The sequence below is a fragment of the Synchiropus splendidus genome, chromosome 19 (assembly GCF_027744825.2).
Source record: "Synchiropus splendidus isolate RoL2022-P1 chromosome 19, RoL_Sspl_1.0, whole genome shotgun sequence".
NCBI lineage: Eukaryota > Metazoa > Chordata > Actinopteri > Syngnathiformes > Callionymidae > Synchiropus > Synchiropus splendidus.
In genome coordinates this window covers 11,077,682-11,090,742 of record NC_071352.1, presented here as the reverse complement: position 1 = coordinate 11,090,742, position 13,061 = coordinate 11,077,682, and positions in this window count along the sequence as shown.

Genomic DNA, 13,061 nt, shown 5'->3' with positions numbered 1-13,061 from the left:
ACTTTCTTAGCTGTATTTCTCAGGTTATTCAGAGCTAAATTTAGCACTCAATGAATGCATTTCCCAGTAGTACACACTGCAGCACCCATTCATATGGGACAGTAGGCTCCTACTTTGCCTCGTAGTTGGGACTCCCGTCTGTTATTACCCCACAGATCATAGATGATCAAGTCTGTGGTTAGTGTAATGGGTTAGGTATAGACTAATCCAGACATGAAACCCTCATGAAGTTAGAGCAAAACTACACAAGAAGCTATTCTTTAAACAATACTGGTTCTTAATATAAGTCATTTTTGTTTGTTTTTAATGTTATTTCCCCACCGTTTGTGTCTGTTTTCCTAGCAGCTATTCTATTGTTATATTGAATTAGCAATTGAGCCCCAAAATAAATAAATAAAATATATATTTATTAATAATAAATGTGCCTTTACATTTTATTATTTTTTTAAACTCTGTCTTTCTGAACCCTCCAACCATATATTTTACATGGTATATATATATATATATCATAGTTAAAAAAAAAAAAATATATATATATGTATGTTTAAATTATTTTACGTAACAGTGTCATTACATTTTTTCCCAGACTTCTCTCTTATGCCCCTTCGCAACACGCAACAGTCTCAACATACAATGTGGGCCCACATTTAATCTCCCAGCCCTGGTCTAACCCATTACCTTGAGCAACTGGCAGGCACCGTTGATGCCCACTGCCCCATATGAATGGGTGACGACTGGAATTTACAAAAGCAGACAACGTTGCAGACATCATGTTCCATTCTGCTGCCAATTTAGAAGGTATGATAAAAAACATATGGGATTAAATGTATCCAAACACATGTATAAACACTTGTGGCCTAGTGTTGAAATCAATGGAACAGTACAGGACTGTGTGCTTGAGCCTTAAGCTCTTGCAACAACACATTCCTGGCAGGGTATATTTCAGTTGGCATTTTAAAAGCTTGCAGCATTTCAAACCGTTCAATTCAAGAAGTGCATTTTGCCAATGGAAAGCTTGTTGGCCAGCAGCGACTTCATAACATCAGGCCCTATTATCTGAACGTTTGCTTAAGTGGGGAGGGAGAGCGGGGGGACGTCTATAAATAGAGTAACTACACCAACAACTAGCTCGACCAGTGGAGAACAAAAAAAAAAAAAAAGTGTCTGGCATGTCACAGATGAAAACAAAGTCACAACTTCTTCCAAGGGTGAGTAACTAGTTTGCACTTTATCTCTAAACAGTCCCCGATTTCATCAAGCACGACTTTCCCATCACTTTAGTCAACCCATGAGTGGCCGCGAGGAGGTTCCGTTAAACAAAACATGAGCCTCACTTGCCCCCTCTAGCCCACGTCCCGCCAGCGGAGGGCCTGGCAGGGGGTCGTCTCGGGGTCGGCCACTGACCAAAATAGCTCTGTGTTTGCTCACTGACATTCTGTAATTCCTGGAGTGTGTGTTGAAGCATTCGCTGGATTCTGGATTCTTCCAAAGTGTTTGACACCTATTTTTATGAAGCTCAAAGTGTTGGTTCTCTGCTCTCTTTACGTCACTTAACATGCCATTTTTACCTTGAATAACTTCATAGAAATTCTGGTCTGGCAAAGGGATGAGATGATGTCAGACAGCTTTTGAGTTTCTGTAAAAGACACGATTAATTGAATTTACTTGGACGGCGGCGACTTACAAACGGGACTGCAGCCAAAAACTGGCAACGCATCGACTTTTTCCACGTCTGCATATTCAATTTGGGATACGAAACTATTGCAATGTGTGTAAATCTTAGTGCTGACAGCCAGAATCCTAAAAGCGCTGTTTTTTTTCTTTTTTTTTTCTCTTTTTTGGCTCCTGAATCTTACATTACAGAAGGATCTTTCCGAACCCTCCAACCATAGTAAAAAAAAAAAAAAAAATTTAATATATATATTTATAAGAATAAGAGGTAACAATAATACTCCATGTGTTGACTGGAGTCAGAGCAGGAACACGCTCCAGACCACAAGGAAAGCATCAACAGCTCTATAAATGTCAGGAGTATAAACTGTAGTTGTGGCAAAACAAGGCAATATAAAACTATACAACTTCTTTTTGGATAGATTTTGAAAATAAAACCCTCATGCATGAACTGTCATCAGCTTACTACTGATTTACTTCCTGATTCTGCTCTGGGAAACAGTGAGCACGATTACAGACATTTCCTTCCTCCAGCATTCGCAGCAACGCCTGGAATGGCTGCTCTATTTACTCAGGCCTGGAGCAGTAAACTCCAGATCCCACACCCACATGGCATATGCATCACGCACTGCAAAGGCCACAAGTTCCTGGGAGAGTCACTCCTCACTAAATGCTGATACTTGCTCCATAAATGTCTTCAGTTCCTCTTCATAGACACTTTAAGTTTTCCTCTTTAACATTAAATAACAATTACAGCAAGTAGTCAACTGCTAATGTGCACGCATTCTCGGAACACCGAGGCCCTTTACAAAAGGGGTCAGAGTCGTCTCTACTTCTTGAGGAGGCTCAGGTCCTTCAATGTCTGCGGGACAATGCTGAGGATGTTTTATGAGTCGGTGGTGTCCGGTGCAAATCTGTTGGCTGCGGTTTGCTGGAGCATCAGATTAACGGTGGCGGACACTAACAGATGCAACAGACTCATCCGCAAAGCTGGTGATGAAACCGGACTCTGTGGAGACGGTTATGGAGAGAAGGATGCTCCTGAAACTTAAGGAGCATCCTGGACAACATCACCTCCATGAGCTCCTGGTCCAATACAGAAGCACATGGACCAACAGACTGAGACTACAGGACCACAGGAGGTCCTTTCTTCCTGTGGCTATAAAAACATACACTTTGTCCCTGAAAATAATACAATGAAGGGTTTTTTGGCACATTTTCTGTTCTTGAACTGCACATTGTTTTTCTAAGATCTTTTGTATCACTTTTTTTTGCTCTTTATAATATTATTTCTTTTTAACTTACTGTGATGTGTTGTGTACAGAGCATGTTACAAACACAATTTCCCTTGGGATTAATAAGGTTTTTCTGATTCTGATTCCGTCAATATTTATGAAGCTTCTTTTAACATAAATAAGCATAAAAATAGTTTGAGCTGATTATGTTCCTGGGTATTTTTTTTTTTATTATTACTTTAGCTGGTTGAAATTAACGGCCAAAAAAAAAAAAAAACAGATTAATGTCTCTACCTAGTGTATGAAATGGAGAACTGCATACACTTTTATTAACTATTAATTTAATAAGATTCATATCAAAGTGGATGACTCAGTTATTAATGTTTTGGTTTGTTCCAGCCGTTTGCATTGTGTCCTCTCACATACAAGAGACAAACAACAGACAATAGAAGACAATCGACAGCGCGCAACATTTCAAAAGGCTCGCAAGGGGGCAGTGTTAAGTTCCACACCACGACGCTTTCGATCCAAAAGTCATCCGTCAGCTTGGTCCCAAATTTAGATCGTGTTGCACGAAGCAAGAGTCACAGAATATTTTTAGCCCGCGATCAGCGCCCATCACTTCTGAAGAACTCTGTCAGAGTCTAGAAATCTGCTCAGCAAAATTCTTGTCACGCACCTCCAGTTTAAAGTCCACTCTTGAACATTTGAATCATAAATTCAACAGCACTTCATGTGATATTTTATTCTTGTTCTATGTATTTACTTACTCTCACGTATGTTCCATATTCACCCTGTGATTCACCGGAATATGTCCACTGTATTGTCATTCTTTACATGGCGATACAAACTTATGATCAGTGTGTTTTCAGCCTCTCCCACTTAATATCTCCACAATATTGTGATATGGATATGTGCCCCTTCTCTTCTTGACTAGAAGAGGAGGTGACAAAATCATATAAAAATATAGTCACCATTGTTTGTATTGTCTTTCTAGCAACAAATAAAACAACAACAACAACAACAATAATCCTAATAATAATAATAATACAGTCATATACTGTTAACATATTTCATCACAATCTTACGATGAAAAAGAAAAAGAATCCAAGCCTCAGATCATGCTGCTACACCCGAAACCTGCAGAGCTTTGACCCCCTCTCTGTGTTTAAAAGTCAGAATCATTCGAGAGGTGGGACACATTATTTGCCTGAAACAACACTCCAGCTTCATGCTGTTGAAAAAGCTAATTCAAGCTTTGTGTCTGAGATCCAGTCTCATCTCTCTGCAGGGTTCCCTGTCATACATGCCTGTCCCTTTCTCTGGCAATATGGAGGCAGATTATATCAAGTTCAAATCTCAATATTCTGCTCATTCAGCGCTGTCTGTGTGAGTGAGTGTGTTCCCAGGCTGCATGTCAGGGAGATCAACTTGGGTCCAACTCACGGTGCGAGCTGAAAATAGGTCAGATCGAAGAATATAGTTTCATATTACATTGCACAGGAGACCCAAGCAGTCGACAATGGCACTGGTGTCCTCCTCACTCTTCACCTCCCTCCAACGGAAAAACACTTAAAAGGAGCCGTCGCTGTATGACAGCAGAACGTACAAATACATAACGTTTTCTTCTTCTGGTCTTCACAATATACATCATAAGCATGTCATTTGAATGCAGTATTAAGTCTCGGTTCCATCCCAGCCATTTCCATTCAGCTACTACACCACCTAATAATGTTACATGAAGTATCAAAAATCTTTATAAATAGAATATAAAAGAGATTGTACAGAAACCTGACACGAAAGTGAAGACAACAACACATCTACAAACACTTCAGATCTAAGTTTCTAAATTTATTCTGCTTCAGGATGAGATGTTACATCGCTGTCACCTTTTGAGACTCACACTGATGGAGGACAAGTGGTGCACAGGAAATCAGAAGTGGCTTTGGAAACCCAAGTTTGCATGGCCTCAGTGCTGAAATCATGAGACACATACCAAATATTGACTCAATATTTCCAACTCAAGGTGTCTCTTATGTCCTGTGCAGTCCTATTAGAAGGCCAGGGGGTAAGTGTGGGACACCCCTCGTAGGTAGCAGTCTGTTCCAGGGAACCAAGGATGAGGCTTCATGAAACAGTATCACTTTTTTTCAGGGGCCACCAGACGTTGCTGTCTGCTGTATAATATTTACCTTTCAAGTTCAATGAAAGCGCACGTCATTTTTTAACCAAGAGCGCCATCTAGTGAAAATAAGGACACTGTTTCATCAACCCATCACTAGTGGACACACAAGTATTTGTCATTCAGTATACGTTTGGGTTGTCGCTAGTTGATGAGGTCATGCTGTGCATGTTCCAAAGTCAACAAAGATTTACTCAGAACCTGTACATCTTTGTCACTTAGATTAAATTACATATTCTTATAGTGAGGGGCAAATGAGGCTTCGTGAAACAGTGTCCTCAATTTCAGAGACCGGAGGTGGTGGCCTCGGTATAAAAATGCTGGCTACACCAGTGAGAGGAAATTGGAGTGGCCGAAAGAAATCCTCACACCTCAGGTTCACTCTTAAGAGGTGGTGGTGGCCTCGGTATAAAAAAATGATGTGAGGTTTCCTTCAAATGGTTGTTGAAACCCAAAGATTTTCAAGCAAACAGTGCCATCTAGTGGCCTCAGAAAAGGAGAATCCTGTTTCATGAAGCCTCACCAGCCCATCACTACTTTCTTAGTGCCACAGTGGAGGAATTGGACGCATCCTTGCCACTTCAAGTTATCAGGGCAGTGAGTTTCAGCACCATTGTTTTGAGCATGGAGAGAACTGTTTCACTACCTTGTGGTCAGAACTTAGCAGGCGTAAAATCACTTGGGAGTCTTGGTAGTGAGAGTGAGCTGTTCTTGCGTTTATGTTTATTTTAGGCATCACGCTACTGGATCATCCCTACAGACCTCAAGATAATGTCAGGAAGGGAGAGAGCGCATGTACGATAGCAGCAGGCATGGTGCGGTAAAATGGACACAAGGCCCTCCACTTACTGCTACACCAGTGGGAGGAAATTGGAGTGGCCAAAAGAAATCCTCACACCTCAGGTTCACTCTTAAGAGTTGCCTCAAGTTGGGACCAAACTCAAAACAGCACTAACACCAGTGTGCGGCCGTCATACTCATATTCCATATTCATAACTAAAATGTTGGTCCTGCACTTTCTTTATCAACTATTTCCTGCGCTAAAATGGATGCAAACCCTATTTGTATGACATTGAGTCTCATGACTGTTCTTGGAAGCGGCACAAAAGTAAACAACAAAGCTACAAGTTTCGCAAATACGGTGGGCATTTAGTGGGCTGGCCCACCTGGGAGCAGGCTGGACCGGCATACAAGGATTCTGCTGCAGAAGAGTCACAATTCTCTGGGACGGGATCCAAGCCTGGCAGCTCAGTCACGGATATCTCCGCGGTTGCAGGGCCACAATTTCTCCTCCAAGCAGCTAACGCACCGAAATTATTATCCTCCTCCCCAAGACCAACATATCTGGGTCTCTCAGCCAGAATGCCTCGCCTGGAGCGAGAGCGTTTTTGTCAGGCAAGGTGAATACTCAATGACAGCAGAGGATAACGGCTTATTTGGGAGAGGAAAAAAATAAACATCCACGGGAAGAGTGGCCTAGAAAATATATGGCGCGTTTGTGTTGAATCAAACCGACTGAGATTTTGTTTGGATTGTGAAAGACAAGCACTTTAGGCAGCCATCTTGATAAAGACAAAGCTTGTCATTCAAAAGCAAATGACGGTGATTCAGTTTGTTGTCGCGGGTATTTACCTCCAGCGATCCAGAGGCTCACTGGTCCCAGCCAAGCTCGTGCATTTCGAGTGGAGGCTTGGACTCATCCTGCTGTAATGATCCTGGCGCTCCAGCCGAGTTACTGACATGAAGCTGGCTGACTTGGCGCCGGGGCATCTGTCCTGGTGCTCGGCTCAGACTGTGGAAATGAGCCTGTTATCGCCGCACAACTCAGCCATGACATACAAACCACCAGCAAGCACTGCTGCTCATACTAATGAGACTGAAGGACTATATGCGTATGACTTCTTTGTTACGCCTCATGAATTAGTAATAACAGAACATAAAATTGAGACAAGCGCTTACATCATGCTTAAACAGAAAGATTATTATTTCAACCCCAAATAAACCAGTTGTGCTTTGAAAAAATAAGAAAAAAACACATTATGAATAATGAAAAATGCCCCCATGAATTCAGGGAAATTATTAATTTTTGATTTTTTTTTAGAAAATCTCAGACAAGCAAGTCATGTAAATATTTATAATAACTTTAGTTTAGTATTATATGTTCAATATAAATCAATAAACAAGAAATATTCTTGACAATATGTTGTGTTATGACATTTGCAGTCTTAATAAATAAATAAATAAATATTTGGCTGATAAGAAAATGGATGGAAATTTAAATTAAAAAATAGAATAAAAGTTGGATGCACCATTAAATAAATTGCCAAAAATATTATCAATTTAAACAACAATAATAATTTGGGTCTCAGCTCTCTCTTTTTTTGTAATGTAAATAATAAGACTAACTTTTCGAGGTGGCCCTTCAGAACTTTGTAGCACTTCATCTTAAAGTGATTCATGCAATATTTCTGCACCCTATAAGACCATTCTCTATCAACTTCACTAGATTTGTTGGCAAAAGAAAAAACATAAACTTAAGGGCCATTGCTTTGCAATATTATGATGGTGTACATGCACAGGCAGGGACGATATTTGTTCAACTACTTATTCAATTGAGGTATCCAGTCTTCATACTTCCAAACTGTGATACATACTGTACACAGCTCACACAAGAGTCATGTGTCACCATGGCTATTTTTCTGATGCCATGACAACCGTTTCCGTGCACACGGCTGCACCACGATTGAGGAAAGTCACACAAAATACAGTTGAAATCAGTGATAAAACTCTCTATACAGAAACAGTGTATGTTTCTGAAATGATACCTCAATGATCCGTTGAAAAACATTCAACTTTACATCTTAAAATTACCTTATTTGAAAGACAAAGGAAGGAGTATCCAGCAGCTACACATCAGTACCTGTCAAACAGAAGGTGCAAATACACTGAAAATCCTCAATCACTCGTACTTCACCGCTGCACCCACACGGACTGTCAATCTTTACAAATGTTCTTTTATTGTTCTGTTCCTTTCCCAGCATTCCAGGTATAAAAGAACCCTTCTGGCCTCCAGGGGATAAAGTTAGACGCAATTCTGGGCTGAATAAAGCAAGCTTTCGAGGTTTTGAATCGGAGAAAGAGGTCCGTTTTAATGGGCAAGAAAATATCAGCGATCCAGGAAGCACCTGATTTTCCACTCTGACATAGGTCAAAACAATTCTTATACTGCTGCAACAGGCCTCTTGACAGATTCAGGTTGCAGATTTGAATACTTCTAAAAGATTTCATAGGTTTGTTTGAGGAGGGGGACGACAGAGGACTATTACTGCTGCTGTTTCAGATGGGAAAACGTGAAGAGGGTGATAAATGTGAAGCAGAGGTGAGCCTTTGCTCCTGAAATAATTGAGTTCATGAAGTTAGAAACACAAGTTAAAGATGAGTGTATATGCATATGATAGAAAAAATAAATAAAAGCATTCTTCCTGAAAAAAAAAAAAAAGAAAAAATACATTTTATTTTAATTTAAGGAAGAATGAATCACATCACATGGCACAATATGGGAGATCAGTGATTCTTAACCTGAGGGTCGGGGCCCATGGTTGGGCCGCCAGTGCCTCCAAGATGGCCGCTAAAAGTTTTTTTGTGTTCCACCTTTGGGCTGTGAGGACCGCGAGATGCTCAGTTTTAATACATTAGCCACGTGTGGTGGCAGTAGTGTGTCACTGAATTGATTTGACAGCTGCAAATCTGTGACACTTAACTATGGGGAAGTTCTTGAAAAGAAAAAAACTGTAAAAACTGTTCATGAAGCAGTTTTGAAAATTAATTCAAATCTTTTATGGTGATACTTTCATTTACACTTTACCTATATCTTTTATCTTTATCTTTATAGTTTAAATAAAATATATTATTTTTATTTTATGATATTTAGACATGATTTATGCTGAATTTATGCTTAAGCTGAAAAAACACTCCTGATCTTTGTTTTCTCTTCTATAAGTAACCAAAGTCAGAGACACTGAAACAGTTTCATCATTTTCAAACACATCACACCACAATGTGTAGCACAGAGATTAGAGCGCTGCCAGTATTAGTGAATCTCAGGGATTGTACCTCAAGTGCCAAACGAAAAGTCTCAACAAAATAAGAGTGAAGTTACTCCAAAGTAAAATTTAAAATATTCAAGCCACATTTGGATTCTTAAAAAAAAAACCTGCCTCACCACTGCCTTGTGGAGGTGAACCCAGTTTTTCCTTCTGGGTTTAGTTTGCTCATAAAAGGAGCGAAGAATTTCGGGAAGAATTGCGAGATTTGGAAACGATGAAAGAGTCAGAATGTGGTAACTGAAACGCGGTGGAGGAAGCCACGCGATGTAAATGTGCCGAGCTTTATTTAGCATCGCATTAGAATGAAAACGTCTGGCGCCTCTCCCATGTTCAGAAGGTCTTTCAACACTTGTCAGTTCAAAGATGACTTTTCGACTTTCCATGTGGGAGACCTAAATAATTGAGGAGCCCAGTCTCTAAATTACAGTTTGCTATGACTTATGGATGGTCACTAAAGGACGTTTGGCTCATCGTTGCTGATGCCAGCTGCCCGCTTCTTCCACTTTGTTCGAACACATGTGACAAACAATTCCCCCGGCCTGCTCGATTCCCAGAATACAAATGTTGGGTGCCAAGCTTTTTTTTTTTTTTTGATGGATGGATGTGTGGGGAAGGGTTTGGCAAGGCACCGAACTGGTGCCAGTCCAGCGTAAATACAGATGAGAGGCTGCAGCTACAGTGGCTCAGCGAGTTCCTGCTGGTCCAGCACTCTTCTGCAGCTCTTCATAATGACTGGGTAATATCTCAGTCTATATTCCCCTTAACTTTTAGTGTCTGTCAAGTTTGATTTCTCCAGGCTGCTCCTAAACACTGGAGTTAAAAAGAAAGGACGGGCTGATAAATATAGTCCTGATGAGCAGAATCAGACCAGAGTGGTGGGAACAAAGGCCGACAACTCAAGCTCCAGAGCTATTTTAGGACCGATAAAAAGCTTGTTGAACCCTGCATAAAAGTCACTCTACGTTTAGAGGGGATCTCATCATAAAGGTACACTTTTTTAGAATTAAACCAAGGTTGGAATGTAGGGAGATAAAGTATAATTCATTATGAACTTCTCTTTTACTTCCTGCACAGGCCTCCCTCATGTGTCACTTCCAGAAGAATTATTTGACTGTGACAGAGAAGAATTGCATCAAAATTCCCTCCTGTGAGGCCATTTCATTAGGCTCCTCTCCTGTCAGTGGAAAACTATAGTGTTCTCTTCTTCTCACCTGCTACCCACCTATCTATCCATCCATCCATCATCCATCCATCATCTATCATCTATCTATCTATCTATCTGTCTGTCTGTCTGTCTGTCTGTCTGTCCGTCCGTCCGTCCGTCCGTCCGTCCGTCCGTCCGTCCGTCATCCATCCATCCATCCATCATCCATCCATCCATCCATCCATCCATCCATCCATCCATCCATCCATCCATCCATCCATCTATCTATCTATCTATCTATCTATCTATCTATCTATCTATCTATCTATCTATCTATCTATCTATCTATCCGTCAATCTGTCAATACAATGATCTGAAAAGCTACAGTACTTTTTTCAATTGTCCAAAGTATTCAACAAACTGTCTCAACATTGCACGGCGAGGCGAGGCTGCAGGGAAATATACTGATATCTATGAGCTCAAAAAAGCCTATTTTTAGGCAAGAAAAGCTTCGTCCTCGGGGACAGCTCAAACCTATTATAGGAAACTTTAAAGCTGCACCAAAAGAAGAGGGGCTGAAGTCCCCTGACAGACAATTGTAAATAGAAGTAGCCTCTGATGGTCAAGATGATTCAGCATCAAACAAGGAAGAGTGAGATTTCTCCAGAGGCGGTCTCCTTCTACTCATCATAATTTTAGATGAATCGCCTTCTCTAAAAATAATTTGTTGTCGGACTTTTGGGTGGATCTGAGCTGCAATTCATCACCGGTTATTGTGTAAACAATCAATAAATAGCAGAAGGTGCTCTTTAGGAATGCAGCCGTTTTAGATCGGATTCTTTATCTAGAACTCATTTGGAGCATATGTCAAACCAAGACATCCTCACTCCTGTCGTGCAATGCTCTATATTGAGGTTAGGAAAGGGGACTTTTGCGTCCTATATTGAAGCCAAAGGTAGCCTCCGTTGTTGCATGTTGATGTTTAGGCGTTTCAATGGAGTGAAAAACGCTTTCCATTGAGAAAAAACAGGGCAGGACAAGTAGTAAGGACTGTGCGGAGAGAAAGTCACTGTGACAAACTCCGTCTTTTTCACTTTAACCGATGCAAGTTGGCTTTTCACCAACTTCACGTGGTAAAAAGGGTTTTCACACCACAGACTCTGTCTTGGGTCAAAGTCCATTCAGCAAAGTGGGCTTCAGTCTGCTGACATGGAGACACTGGAAACAAAGTAAGTAGCACAACTAAACATTTTTGGCTTATGGAGTTATGATCGCCGGCAAAATGCAAAAACAACAACAAAAATAATCGGTTCAACCAGGGATTCGGTAAACAGCAGAGCATTCCAGGAGTGACTCCAGAGTGCTAGTCTTTTATTTGCCAGGTAAACATCTACCTCAGTAGACATATACTTATTTTATTTGTTGGTGCTGGATAATTTCTCTCTCCTCTCTTCTCCATCACAAGAAGACACAAGATGTCATATATCTGTGATTCATCTTCTTTTCCTTTCGGCCTCTCCCTTCCTACAAACCTCATGTCCTCCTTCACCACCTCCATAAATCTTCTCTTTGGCCTTCCTCTCCACCTTCTGCCTGGCAGTTCCAACCTCAACATCTTCATCTACCAATGTACTGGCTCTCTCTCCTCTGTACATGTCCAAACCATCTCCATCTAGCCTCTCTGACTTTGTCTCCTAAACACCTGAGCATATGTGCTGTCCCTCTGATCCTATCCATCCTGCTCACTCCCAGAGAGAAGCTCAGCATCTTCATCTCTGCTCCCTCCAGCTCTGCCTCCTGTCTTCTCCTCAGTGTCACTGTTTCCAAACCATTCAACATTGCTGGCCTCACCACCCTTTTGGACATGCAAGTTTACATCAACTCCATGAAACGCAAAATGTTAAAATGTTAAAAACGGTCATGAGCTGAACAAGTATTATGATGTATTAGTTAGCCTGTAATAATCTAGTAATTATATCTATATCTATGATCAACACTTCTTTGACAGGAAGCAAACATCAACAGAATATAACAGCAGCCTTTTTAAGACTAGCTTCCCTCCAAATAACTTTCAAAAAAATAAACGTTTCCTTCTATGTTAATGGTTATGAGAACAGTTTCTCGGTCACAATATTGATGTTTGTGTTGCACTATATTCATTTTGGCTTAACCGTGTGCTGGTTTTTGCTCCGTAAAGACTGTTTCTGCTGTCCACATGGATCTGCTGAAACGATCTTGAGTGCGTCCGGGGACAGGCGCTTCTCATGTGTCGAGCATTTTTAGCAGCACCGTGGTGCTCCGAGTTATCAGCATGAACTTCTAACGTGTTTGATCTTGGTTTGAGAATATTAAACTTCTCCGCCGAATGCGTGCCACTACCCCGCCAAGCATATTTGAAGAGAGTGCTTGCGAAGTGGCCATTTTGGGGGAGAACCAGTTTCAAAAATGATCACCAGATCTGTGAGGAGGAAAGGCCTATCTCACACAAATGGGCCTTTAAAATTGACTCAATGGACCCCAGGCCTTGAGTTTGACATGCTTTTCTACCATTCCCGGCTTTTAGAGTTGTCAACACTGCAGCGCAGATCGGTTGCAGCCTGCCACCTCTTCAGGACCTGTATGTCTCCAGGACCCGGATCAGAGCCGACCCTTCTCTCCCTGGTCATGGACTGTTTGTTCCTCTTCCCTCTGGCAGGAGGCTACGGTCCATCCAGACCAGAACC